Below are 13,659 nucleotides of genomic sequence, written 5' to 3'. Positions count from 1 at the left end.
TTGTGTGTGTTTGGTGGGCAAACCTTATATCTGGGCTGCCATAGTATTACTATGCCATCATTCGGATTTGTAATGTATTATTTATCCAGTTTTCTTTTGGCATGTCATTTTGCTCCTCGTACGCATATGTACACACGTGGTCAAAATTGTTGGTACCGGTCGTTTAATGACAGACAATCCCACAATGGTCACAGAAATAACTTGAATCTGACAAAAGTAATAATAAATGAAAGACAGACATTGCTTTTCAATCATGCTTCCACAGAATTTTTTAACCCCTTACCGACATCGGGCTTAAAGGGAACCTGTCACCCCCCCAGACGTTTGTAACCATAAGGCCGGTGTCACACCAGCGGGTTTTACGGACGTATGAGCGCAGAAAATATGTCCAGAAAATACGCATTGCAAACGGCCCAATGATTCTCTATGGGGCAGCTCCTATCTGCCGTATATTACGCATCCATAATATACGGTATTCTACGGGCGTAGAAAATCGCAGCATGCTGCGTTTGTCAGCGTATTGCACGAAAAATACGCCAATGCAAGTCTATGGGGGCGCGCAAAATACGGAATGCATACGGACCATGCGTGTGACTTGCGAGAAATACGCTAGACTCTGGCAGGTGCCAGGAAATGTCCCAAGGCCTCAATCGGGAAGCTGAGACATGCTAATTAGCTGAAAAAGCCAGACACAGATCCCGAAAGTCTGCCGCACGCCTCCAGGGAGTCTGAATCAGCATGGCCGCCATCATAAATGTTATCATATTGGTCCAGGAAAGGCCCAAAATTTGGGACCAGAGAGATCCCAACGATGCCAACAGGGCCCAAAAAGAGGCAGCATGGAGGAGTGTGTGTGGGTCCCTATTCCCAAATTATGATCAGCGGCCACGTGAGGTACAGTGGCAAATAAGTAAGTACACTCATGTTTCTACATTGAACTTTATGTGACTCAGCAGTACCCAACTCCTTTTAAGTCATTTTATAATTATTTTTAGGTATTGCATATATTAATTTCTAGAACAACATTAATTCCATGGTGCTGTATATGAGAAACGGGTTACATACAGGGTTATTATAGATGTCCCTTACAGTGTACAACTGAAAAAAGACATACTGGGATAGAGGGGAGAGGACTCTGTCCTTGTGGCCTTACATTCTCTGATGTTCATTTTTGTTGTTTAAAAAATACAAAATTGATATTAAACAAATGCAGCTTTCTAGGCTACACTATAATCTGTGTAGTCAATTACACCTTGTGTGACCACTGTGCATCATGGCGTAATACATTATTTTACTCTCTTTTGTTGCAGTGGATGATGTAATGAAACGATGACGGAGCATCCGCGATCAGTACAGGAGGGAGAAGCAGCCGTGGGACAGGAGTGGGTCAAGTGCACCACCTAAAAAGAAAAAATATATATATTTTGATAGACTGACCTTTTTGAATCCCAATATGGATCTCAGACCGTAAGTACAAACATCACAGCACATTATACACATATGTTTAGAATGGTCAGACATTTATTTATTTTTTTCTCCAACATACTTTCATAACAGAACAGTCTAACCTCACAGAGAGGGAGACAGGATCCAATTCTGAGGTGGTCATAGACTCAGTTGGGGAAGGAGAAGAGGTGGCTGGCCCATCTTCTCATCTGTCATGCTCCATCCCTCCAGGATCCTCGTCATCTGGGCATCCAGCTCCAGCTACACCTGGCCAAGATGAGGCCCCACCACCAACAGCAGCAGCAGCACAAGCAAGCCAGGATGATCCCGGCAACAGCAGCAGCCCAACTGTTCCCCTGGAGACCTCACCACAGGCTGCTGTGATGTCACGGCGTTCTCGCCAAAGGAGAGAGCTCCTCCAAAGTAGGAGGAATGTGGATGCTGGGGTCATGAACTATCTGGCAAGGGTTACTGTGGATGAGGGAGAGGAGGCCTATACGAGGAGCCTGGCCCAGTACTTACATCCCCTAGCCCGTGAGGTGAGGCTACGTGTGAGAGGGTGCACTCAAATCTTTATTGATGCATGCACCCCCCAAATTACCCATATGAGCTGATGGAGTTTATTGAGAGATGGCAGCTGTCATCACGTAACGTCCTGCGACTGCCAAGATCTCAACAGGTGCATGCTTAACAGGGATTTGAAGCACCTCCTCCACGTGAGCCTACACCTCAACCCCTACCCACACAAAACCCACCATGGCAACCTCAGTACCATATGCCAGACTCAGACTACCATCAGCCTTCCCAATATGGCCTCTTGTCCAGACCCAGTGCAGGAAGCTGGTCCCAACCTGGGTTTGCACGACATGGCCATATTGGGGGTGGATATGAGGCAAGGCCATATTTTCAACAACATGAGGGCTACAGTCAGATTCCTTATGGCCAATACACAACTGGCCCACATGATCAAATCCTGAATATTCCTCCGGCCCACACAGTATCCACACAGGGTGAAGGATAATTGGCCCAACAAATGCCACCTGAGCAGGACCCTGAGGTTCAGTTATATGAAAAAGTTTGGGCACCCCTATTAATCTTAAGCTTAATGTTTTATAAAAATATTAAAATAAATACAAAATTTTTGCAACAGCTATTTCAGTTTCATATACCGTATATACTCGAGTATAAGCCGACCCGAGTATAAGCCGACCCCCCTAATTTTGCCACAAAAAACTGGGAAAACTTATTGACTCGAGTATAAGCCTAGGGTGGAAATGCAGCATTTACCGGTGAATTTCAAAAATAAAAATAGATCATTATTTCCCCATAGCTGTGCCATATAGTGCTCTGCACCGTTCATATTTCCCCATAGGTGTGAACCATATAGTGCTCTGCACCGTTCATTGTGCCCCCTAGCTGTGCCATATACGGTGCTCTGCACCGTTCATTGTGCCCCATAGATGTGCCATATACGGTGCTCTGCACCGTTCACTGTGCCCCATAGCTGTGCTGTGCCATATACGGTGCTCTGCACCGTTCACTGTGCCCCATAGCTGTGCCATATACGGTGCTCTGCACCGTTCACTGTGCCCCATAGCTGTGCTGTGCCATATACGGTGCTCTGCACCGTTCACTGTGCCCCATACATAGCTGTGCTGTGCCATATACGGTGCTCTGCACCGTTCACTGTGCCCCATAGCTGTGCTGTGCCATATACGGTGCTCTGCACCGTTCACTGTGCCCCATAGCTGTGCTGTGCCATATACGGTGCTCTGCACTGTTCACTGTGCCCCATAGCTGTGCTGTGCCATATACGGTGCTCTGCACCGTTCACTGTACCCCATAGCTGTGCTGTGCCATATACGGTGCTCTGCACCGTTCACTGTGCCCCATAGCTGTGCTGTGCCATATACGGTGCTCTGCACCGTTCACTGTACCCCATAGCTGTGCTGTGCCATATACGGTGCTCTGCACCGTTCACTGTACCCCATAGCTGTGCTGTGCCATATACGGTGCTCTGCACCGTTCACTGTGCCCCATAGCTGTGCTGTGCCATATACGGTGCTCTGCACCGTTCACTGTGCCCCATAGCTGTGCTGTGCCATATACGGTGCTCTGCACCGTTCACTGTGCCCCATAGCTGCGCTGTGCCATATACGGTGCTCTGCACCGTTCACTGTACCCCATAGCTGTGCTGTGCCATATACGGTGCTCTGCACCGTTCACTGTGCCCCATAGCTGTGCTGTGCCATATACGGTGCTCTGCACCGTTCACTGTACCCCATAGCTGTGCTGTGCCATATACGGTGCTCTGCACCGTTCACTGTACCCCATAGCTGTGCTGTGCCATATACGGTGCTCTGCACCGTTCACTGTGCCCCATAGATGTTCCACATAAATTTGTGCCGCCGCTGCCGCAATAAAGAAAAAAAAACACATACTCACCTCCCTTGATTGCAGCTCCCGGCGTCTCGTTCCGGCGCCTCCATCTTCCCGGCGTCTCTGCTCTGACTGATCAGGCAGAGGGCGCCGCGCACACTATATGCGTCATCGCGCCCTCTGCCTGAACAGTCAGAGAGCGCAGACGCCGGGAAGATGGAGGCGCCGGCCGGGAAGATGGAGCGACGCCCGGCGGCTGGAACGAGGACAGGTGAATATAACATACTCACCTAGTCCTGGCGATCCTCGCGCTGTCCCCTCCTGTCTTCGGTGCCGCAGCTTCTTTCTCTATCAGCGGTCACCGGCACCGCTGATTAGAGAAATGAATAAGCGGCTCCGCCCCTATGGGAGGTGGAGCCGCTTATTCATTTCTGTAATGAGCGGTCCCACGTGACCGCTGAAGAGAGGAAGAAACTGCAGCGCCGAAGCCCGTGGGACGGCAGGGACAGCGCGAGGATCGCTGAGACTAGGTAAGTATACCCCAGCGCCCTCAGCCCCTCACCTGCCGACCCCACCGCTACCGTGACTCGAGTATAAGCCGAGGGGGGCACTTTCAGCCCAAAAATTTGGGCTGAAAATCTCGGCTTATACTCGAGTATATACGGTATCTAATAACTGATGGACACAGTAATAACAGAAAATGTGCAATCTGCATTCAAACAAAATTTGACAGGTGCATAAGTATGGGCACCCCACCAGAAAAGTGACATTAATATTTAGTAGATCCTCCTTTTGCAAAAATAACAGCCGCTAGTCGCTTTTAATGAGTTTCTGGATCCTGGATAAAGGTGTTTTTGACCATTCCTGTTTACAAAACAATTCCAGTTCAGTTAAGTTTGATGGTTGCCGAGCATGGACAGCCCTCTTCAAATGATCCCACAGATGTTCAATGATATTCAGGTCTGGGGACTGGGATGGCCATTCCAGAACAGTGTAATTGTTCCTCTGCATGAATGCCTGAGTAGATTTGGAGCGGTGTTTCGGATCATTGTCTTGCTGAAAGATCCATCCCCTGTGTAACTTCAACTTTGTCACTGATTCGTGAACATTGTTGTCAAGAATCTGCTGATACTGAGAGGAATCCATGCGTCCATCAACTTTAACAAGATTCCCGGTGCCGGCATTGGCCACACAGCCCCAAAGCATGATGAAACCTCCACCAAATTTTACTGTGGGTAGCAAGTGTTTTTCTTGGAATGCTGTGTTTTTTGGCCGCCATGCATAACGCCTTTTTGTATGACCAAACAACTCAATCTTGGTTTCATCAGTCCACAGGGCCTTCTTCCAAAAAGAAATTGGCTTCTACAAATGTGCTTTTGCATACCTCAGCCGACTCGGTTTGTGACGTGCTTGCAGAAACGGCTTCTTTCGCATCACTCTCCCATACAGCTTCTCCTTGTGCAAAGTGCGTTGTATAATTGACCAATGCACAGTGACACCATCTGCAGCAAGTTGATGCTGCAGCTCTCTGGAGGTGGTCTGAGGATTGTCCTTGACTGATCTCACCATTCTTCTTCTCTGCCTTTCTGATGTTTTTCTTGGCCTGCCACTTCTGGCCTTAACAAGAACTGTACCTGTGTTCTTCCATTTCCTTACTGTGTTCCTCACAGTGGAAATTGACAGGTTAAATCTCTGAGACAGCTTTTTGTATCCTTCCCCTGAACAACTATGTTGAATAATCTTTGTTTTCAGATCATTAGACAGTTGTTTTGAGGAGCCCATGATGCCACTCTTCAGAGGAGATTCAAACAGGAGAACAACTTGCAAGTGGCCACTTTAAGTAGCTTTTCTCATGATTGCATACACCTGGCTATGAAGTTCAAAGCTTAATGAGGTTAGAAAGCCAAAAAAAGTGCTTTAGTAAGTCAGTAAAAAGTAGGTAGGAGTATTTAAAACAAGAAAATGATAAGGGTGCCCATACTTATGCACCTGTCAAATTTTGTTTAAATGCAGATTGCACATTTTCTGTTCGTACAATAAACCTCATTTCAAGGCAGAAACATTACTGTGTCTGACAGTTATTAGATATATGAAACTGAAATAGCTGTTGCAAAAAAACAATTTTTATAAAACATTAAGCATAAGATTAATAGGGATGCCCAAACTTTTTCATATAACTGTATAACAAACACACTTTTTTGGATCTGCTTGTGCCCTAATGTACACATATACTTGAAAAAACATGCTAGAACACAACACATAAAAAAAAATCATCAACATACAGTATGTGAGGACATTGAATACATACCGTAAGGTAAGGAGAAGACGCTCCTCTGCGGATATGGCTTTGCGCATCCTTGTGTCCTGATAGGTGATACCTGGACGTAATATCTCCAACAATATATCAAAGGTTCTGATGGTCATGCGACAGTACAGATAGAACTTGTCAGGATGTGCCCTTAGAGCTGTATAGAGCCTCTCAAAATGGCCTTTAGTGAGGCGTCGGGTCAAAAGAGAATGCACCCACAATCTTTGTCTCCTCCTTCGCGGATCCACAATCACGGGATATGGCTGCCCAAATCGACGCAACAAGACCCAGTGAAAGAACACCCACTAAGTTGGGGTGAAAGACAGTAGGTCAGACATGGTTTTAAGGTAAGACCAACATACCCAAGAGATGCCCACCAACTAAATTGCCAGATGGGAGGGTCCCACCTGTTGTAGAGGACTTAAATAGGCTTGGTGATGATTATTTAAATTAATTGCAGGCCAGAAAACCGTTAAATGTCCATTTTTTATGTTGCGTGTAAAATACGCATTACGGATTACATACGGATCAAATACGCAACATTACATGCGCAAAATACGCGACCACACCTTGGCAACGGATTGGAGGGGAGAAAGTTTGGTTACAGGGAGGCTGATCAGAAGAGAGTTGCAGGTTTCCAGGCGAGAATGAATAAGAACGACAGTAAATGTTTTTACAGTTTCAAAGTGAGAAAAGGTTGGATTCTGTAGATGTTTTTAAGATGAAGGTGGCATGAGCAAGTGAATGATTGGATATAGAGAATAAAGGAAAGTACTGTGTCAAATAATAGAACCACAAGACAGTGAGTGTGCTGCTCGGGAGTTATGGTTGAACCACCCAATGCAATTGCAATGATGGGAATAGGTACTGTATGTAAGTAGAGGGAGAAAACATGAGAAGTTGAGTTTTGGAGAGATTCAGTTTCAGATAGAGGGAGGACATGATGTTAGAAACAGCGGACAGACAATCCCCGGTATTTTATATTAAGGTGGGAATGATGTCAGGAGAAGAGGTGTATAGGTGGGTGTCATCAACATAGAAATGATACTAGAAACCAAATCTGCTGATGGTTTGTCCAATAGGGGCAGCGTATAGAGAGAAAAGTAGGTGGCCTAGGACGAAGCTTTGAGGAAACCCGATAGTAAGGGGAAGAGGAGAAGAGTAAGAGCTAGCAAAAGATACAGTGAGCGGTCAGAGAGGTAGCAGGAAAACTAGGAGAGAATGGTGTTCTTGAGACCGATAGAGGGGAGCATAGTGAAGAGGAGCTGGTGATACACAGTGTTGAATGCTGCAGACAGATCAAGGAAAATCAGCTTGGAAGAGGGACCGTTAGATTTTGCTGTTAACAGGTCCTTACAAACTTTAGTGAGGGCAGTTTCAATAGAGTGTAAAGAGCAGAAACCAGTTTGTAAAGGGTCAAGAAGAGAGTGATCAGAGAGATAGTGGATTACATGAGAATGGACCAAGCTTTACAGGACTTTAGAGATAAAAGGAAGATTAGAGAGACAGGACTATAGTTGTCAGCCCATTTCTGGCCGAGGGATGGTTTCTTAAGTAAAGGGGTTATGATGGTATGCTTTGAATGAAGAGGAAAGATACTGGAAGAAAGAGAGATTAAATATTTTAGATAGGCAGGTAGTGACTGCTGGGGAGAGAGACTGGAGGAGATGTGGAGGAATATGGTTACTGGTGCAGGTTGTAGGGTGAGAAGTAGCAAGAATTCTGGTTATGACTAAGATTTACTGCAATTCATTCAGCATAAAAGGACTGGGGAGGAGGGATTACATTGCCAAAATATCAACACTGAAAACAAGAAAAATCTATGAATTTGTGTCTTTACTCAGCGCCTTAATTTGGAGATAGAAATATTTGGTTTTCTGAAGGAATATTAGAAAAAGCTGGTGAAGGAGGGCATCTGACATGACCTGTCAGCAGTTGGGTGGTTTTCTTCCAGCCTACTGACGTTCCTGACACATTCCAACCATGTCCTATATTCAAATACTAAGATTCTGCCAGGACATACTGTATAAGTATGCACCAAGAGTCTACATTAAGTCGCTGCGCATTATATCATTTTATTTACATACGTTCCAAAAATACACATATGCATACAACTAAAATAATTACAATTTGCCTAACTAAAACTCATTTATTACCCAGTAACCATTGATCAGAGCATAATGAAGTTATAAAGAATGCTCCACACACCTTCCATTTATTAATTCAATCCAAGGTTCACCCAACATATAGGAGGTAAATAGAATACAACAACATTTTGGGTGTATCAGGTATATGATGGATAAAGCAGAATAGCAGAAAACAAGGTTAAGGGGTTGCATACTCCTGAAGAACGCCATCATGAAGGAGCAGTGAGCGAGGAGTCACTGATCTGTGTATTCTGTTTCAAAAAGTACAAACAATATATTACAACTAAACTATAAACTATATGAGTTTAAAGCATGCAGTGTGACACAGTTATTGGGTTAGTATTTTGACCATACCATCATATCTATGCAGATATTCTACATGACTGTGTATTGGATGAAGGAGATCAGGTGATGCGTATTCGTGCAATTAGGCCTAAGTATATCAACACCCTTTATCAAGGTGTGCAGAATTATTAGGCAGCAAATCTTCAAATTGCTAAGATATTAGGTTGTGATCACAGAATCATCAAAACACTGTATGTTTAAAATATGTTTTGAGAAAAAAAGACACACATTAACGGTCAAAGATTTGAGAAGAATCATACATGAAGTGACCAGGAACCTTCCAGTGCTTTCATATTCCAGAACTGCAACCTCCCTGGAGTGCCTAGAAATGCAAGGTGTTCATTGCTCAGAGACTTGGCCATGGTAATGAAGGCTGAACCCGGACCACCACTGAGCAAGGCCCAGGAGGTGAACCATCAAGACTGGGCCAACAAATATCTGAAGACAGATTTTTCAAAGGTTTTATGGACTGATGAGATGAGAGGGACTCTTGACAAACCAGATAAATGGGCACATGGCGGGATCAGTAATGGGCACAGACCTCCTCTTCCACTCAGACACCCTCAAGGTGGAAGTGGGTACTGCTATGGGCAGGTTTTCTTAAAGATGAGCCAGTTGGACATTTTTGGGCTGAAGATGGATATAAAACCAACTCCCAAACCTACTTTTAGTTTTTAGAAGACACTTTTTTCAAGCAGTGGTACAGGAAAAAAAATCTGCATCTTTCAAGAAAACCATGATTTTTATGCAGGGCAATGCGCCATTATGATTAAGGCTCTGCCCGCAGTAGGGCAGAGCATAGTCACATGTGCAAGCCGGCAATTTCTCTGCGCAGGTGCGAGATTTCACCCAGCTATGTGGAGGATGCAGGAGGCGTCATACACATCAATTACAACAGGAGGATGGCTATCAGAAGCCAGGAGGAGGGATAAAGAAGCCGTGGGGAGGGATGTATGGTGCCCATGGTCCTGGTTGTCACAGTAGCATTGCTTTCCTCATGGGGAGAGTGATGTTACGCTTGAAGGCAAGGAGGGATAACTGTAACCAGGTAACACAAGCATGCAACACATTCACACTCCAGGCCACCAGGGGGAACTTTTGATCTTATTTACTAGGTGACTCCCCATATATACATCTGGTAGTCTGTAGGGAAAGTCAGCGAGCTCTTACCAGGAAACAGACTGGATCAGTCTGAGGCAGAGGAGGGTTTTACGGAGCTGTGTAGCCGCAGTGCAGCAGTTCCCGGAAAGAGACATTCAGAAAGCTAAATATATTGCAGTGAACGTGCAGGAGAGCAAAGCACAGGAGAGGACACCAGTGGGAGACCATCCACGAGCAGGCTGCCTCATTCTGAGGCGCAGAGACCGGTAGCCGGACACCGAGGTTGTAAGGACCTCTATGACTTACATGAGAGACTGGCAGGACAGCTGAACTCCAAGTTACCTGTCCGACCTAATACTCAGGAGGTACGGTGGCACCCATCAGAGCCTGGGATGTGCTAGAGTCCCTATAAACCGGCTCAAGCCACCAGTCATACGGGTTATGTCCTATCCTATCCAGGGGACAGAGAGAGATAACATCTGTGAGGACCTTATGTGAAGCCATAGGCAGTAAGGGACTACACCACCACAGCGCTAGCGGAAGGCTTTGATTTCCACCTGGATAAGGGGACTCCTAACTTGCCTCTAAGTCGGCCGGACCCTGCCTGCCCTGTGATCTAGTGCCCTGGACTGTGGCTGCCTGAAGTCGACAGTAAACAAGGTAAAGAGACTACAAACCTGTGTCCTCATTCTTTACTGCGCTATTCACCATCTTCCATCTAGACACCGGGAGTCCTGGGGATACACTTCACCTGTGGGAAGTTATACCATCTAGCTGCCATAACATCACCCCAGAGGACCCCTTAAAGCAGCGTCGGTCCCCACTGACCGAATACTACAGGTGGCGTCATGAACATAAACTTTATTCCTTTTAAAGACATTTCCCCATTTACATGGGTGCCCAGGGCCACGGACCGGGTCGCCACCATGACATCCACCTGAGAACCGCAGGACCCGGTACCGAGTACCCCAAGGCCCTGGCAGGGCGACTCAGATGGAGACCACAAGAAGGCCGCATATTGGACAGGACTGTCAGAATTAACATATAGCGCGGGAGAACTTCGAAAGGTTTTTGGGGGGAATGCAGGGGAAGTCAGGGGTTACATAACCATTGATGGACTGAAGCACAGTTTTAGTTGACACAGGACAAAACTGGTGACAAGTTCTCTGTATGATAACATAGGATTTCCTTGAAACAGACAGCAGTGGGCATCCAAAGCACTATCAGATGTGGCCTCATCAGTGGCTTTACAGGATTTATAGTTATGAAAAAGTAGTCTCCTAAATAACAACATGCAAAATATTTTCAAAGTTTTTCTATTGATCGTCTTTAAACAATAATTAAAGGGGGAGTCCAACTGTTAGATCCCAGAACAATTAACCCTGCTGTTCTGTTCGCATTTGCTATACACTTGTACTGTTCCCGGGTCAATATGACCCGACCTATTAATTCTTGATTTTTAGCTACTCTAAGTGTTTTATTTGAATACTTTTTTCATTATTATACTGTATGTGAACATGGTTGATCATAAACAAATGAAAAATTTTAATTTAACCCCTTAATGACCGCCAATACGCCTTTTAACTGACCTGACATATAAGAGAATGGCCTCCCCATACAGATGACAATCCAGCATCTGTTGGTTGTACACTATAGCTGACAACTTGCTGTATCAGCCATGATCAGTATTTGCACCTTCTAAATCTGTTTAACCCCTTAGATGCTGCTGTCAATAGTGACTACATCATTATAAATGGTTAACAGAGTGTGGGGGCTTTCTCTTTATCCCAATTGGTGCCCTCAGATCATGATTTTGTTGTCCTGATGTTTGCGATGGCAATTCATGACCAAATAGCGGCCTTAGAGTCTGACGGCTGTAGTAATCTGTTTAGAAGTTACCGACATTTAGGTGGTAAAAATACACATTTTCATTTCTGTCATGTCACTTTGCATTAATTCCTGTAAAGCACCTGATGGGTTAATAAAATACCTGACAGCAGTTTTCAATATGTTTAGGGGTGCTGTTTTTAAAATGGTATCAAGTTTGGGGGTTTCCCAATATATGGGACCCCTAAAGTCACTTCAAACATGGATAAGTCCCTAAAAAAATAAATGTGGTAAATTTCTTTGAAAAAATGAAAAATTGCTGCTACATTTTTAAACCTCCTAAAATGGTAACAAAATAAAATAACATTTTACAAATGGTGCTGATGTAAAGCAGACATGTGGGAAATGTTATTTATTAATGGTTTGCTGTTGTATGACTATCTGGATTAAAGGGATAATCATTCAAATTTAGAAAATTGCTAATTTTTTAACATTTTTCTCAAATTTTTTATATTTTTTATAAATAAACACAAAAAATGTTGAACTAAATTTACCATTATCATAAAGTATAATGTGTCACGAAAAAACAATCTCAAAATCACTGGGATTTGTTGAAGCGTTGCAGAGTTATTACCACATAAAGTGACACTGGTCAGATTTCAAAAATTTGGCTCGGTCACTAAGGGGTTAAACTTAATATTTTTTTTTTTCATAAAAAGGTTACACAGGCTTTTTACAATTACAGTTAGGTCCATATATATTTGGACAGAGACAACATTTTTCTAATTTTGGTTGTAGACATCACCACAATGAATTTTAAACAAAACAATTCAGATGCAGTTGAAGTTCAAACATTCAGCTTTCATTTGAGGGTATCCACATTAAAATTGGATGAAGGGTTTAGGAGTTTCAGCTCCTTAACATGTGCCACCCTGTTTGTAAAGGGACCAAAAGTAATTGGACAGATTCAATAATTTTAAACAAAATGTTCATTTTTAGTACTTGGTTGAAAACCCTTTGTTGGCAATGACTGCCTGAAGTCTTGAACTCATGGACATCACCAGACGCTGTGTTTCCTCCTTTTTGATGCTCTGCCAGGCCTTCACTGTGGTGGTTTTCAGTTGGTCTTTGTTTGTGGGCCTTTCTGTCTGAAGTTTAGTCTTTAACAAGTGAAATGCTGCTCAATTGGGTTGAGATCAGGTGACTGACTTGGCCATTCAAGAACATTCCACTTCTTTGCTTTAATAAACTCCTGGGTTGCTTTGGCTTTATGTTTTGGGTCATTGTCCATCTGTAGTATGAAATGACGACCAATCAGTTTGGCTGCATTTGGCTGGATCTGAGCACACAGTATGGCTCTGAATACCTCAGAATTAATTCAGCTGCTTCTGTCCTGTGTCACATCATCAATAAACACTAGTGACCCAGTGCCACTGGCAGCCATGCATGCCCAAGCCATCACACTGCCTCCGCCGTGTTTTACAGATGATGTGGTATGCTTTGGATCATGAGCCGTACCACTCCTTCGCCATACTTTTCTCTTTCCATCATTCTGGTAGAGGTTGATCTTGGTTTCATCTGTCCAAAGAATGTTCTTCCAGAACTGTGCTGGCTTTTTTAGATGTTTTTTAGCAAAGTCCAGTCTAGCCTTTATATTCTTGATACTTATGAGTGGCTTGCACCGTGCAGTGAACCCTCTGTATTTACCTTCATGCAGTCTTCTCTTTATGGAAGATTTGGATATTGATACGCCGACCTCCTGGAGAGTGTTGTTCACTTGGTTTACTGTTGTGAAGGGGTTTCTCTTCACCCTGGAGATTATTCTGTGATCATCCACCACTGTTGTCTTCCGTGGTCGCCCAGGTCTTTTTGCATTGATGAGTTCACCAGTGCTTTCTTTCTTTCTCAGGATGTACCAAACTGTAGATTTTTCCACTCCTAGTATTGTTGCAATTTCTCAGATGGGTTTTTTCTGTTTTCGCAGCTTAAGGATGGCTTGTGTCACCTGCATGGAGAGCTCCTTTGACCGCATGTTTACTTCACAGCAAAACCTTCCAAATGCAAGCACCACACCTCAAATCAACTCCAGGCCTTTTATCTGCTTAA

At 44.3% G+C, this 13,659-nt stretch overlaps 1 protein-coding gene across 4 annotated transcripts in view; it reads right to left on the bottom strand.

Moving 5' to 3' along the window:
* The window catches only part of C8H1orf21 (chromosome 8 C1orf21 homolog), a 228,163-nt gene that overhangs the window by 33,466 nt on the left and 181,038 nt on the right, over nt 1-13,659 (bottom strand). The window lies entirely within an intron of this gene.

This window comes from Ranitomeya imitator, chromosome 8, assembly GCF_032444005.1.
Source record: "Ranitomeya imitator isolate aRanImi1 chromosome 8, aRanImi1.pri, whole genome shotgun sequence".
Lineage (NCBI taxonomy): Eukaryota > Metazoa > Chordata > Amphibia > Anura > Dendrobatidae > Ranitomeya > Ranitomeya imitator.
The sequence above is the reverse complement of the archived record's forward strand: the minus strand, read 5'-3'. Positions and strand labels throughout refer to the sequence as shown.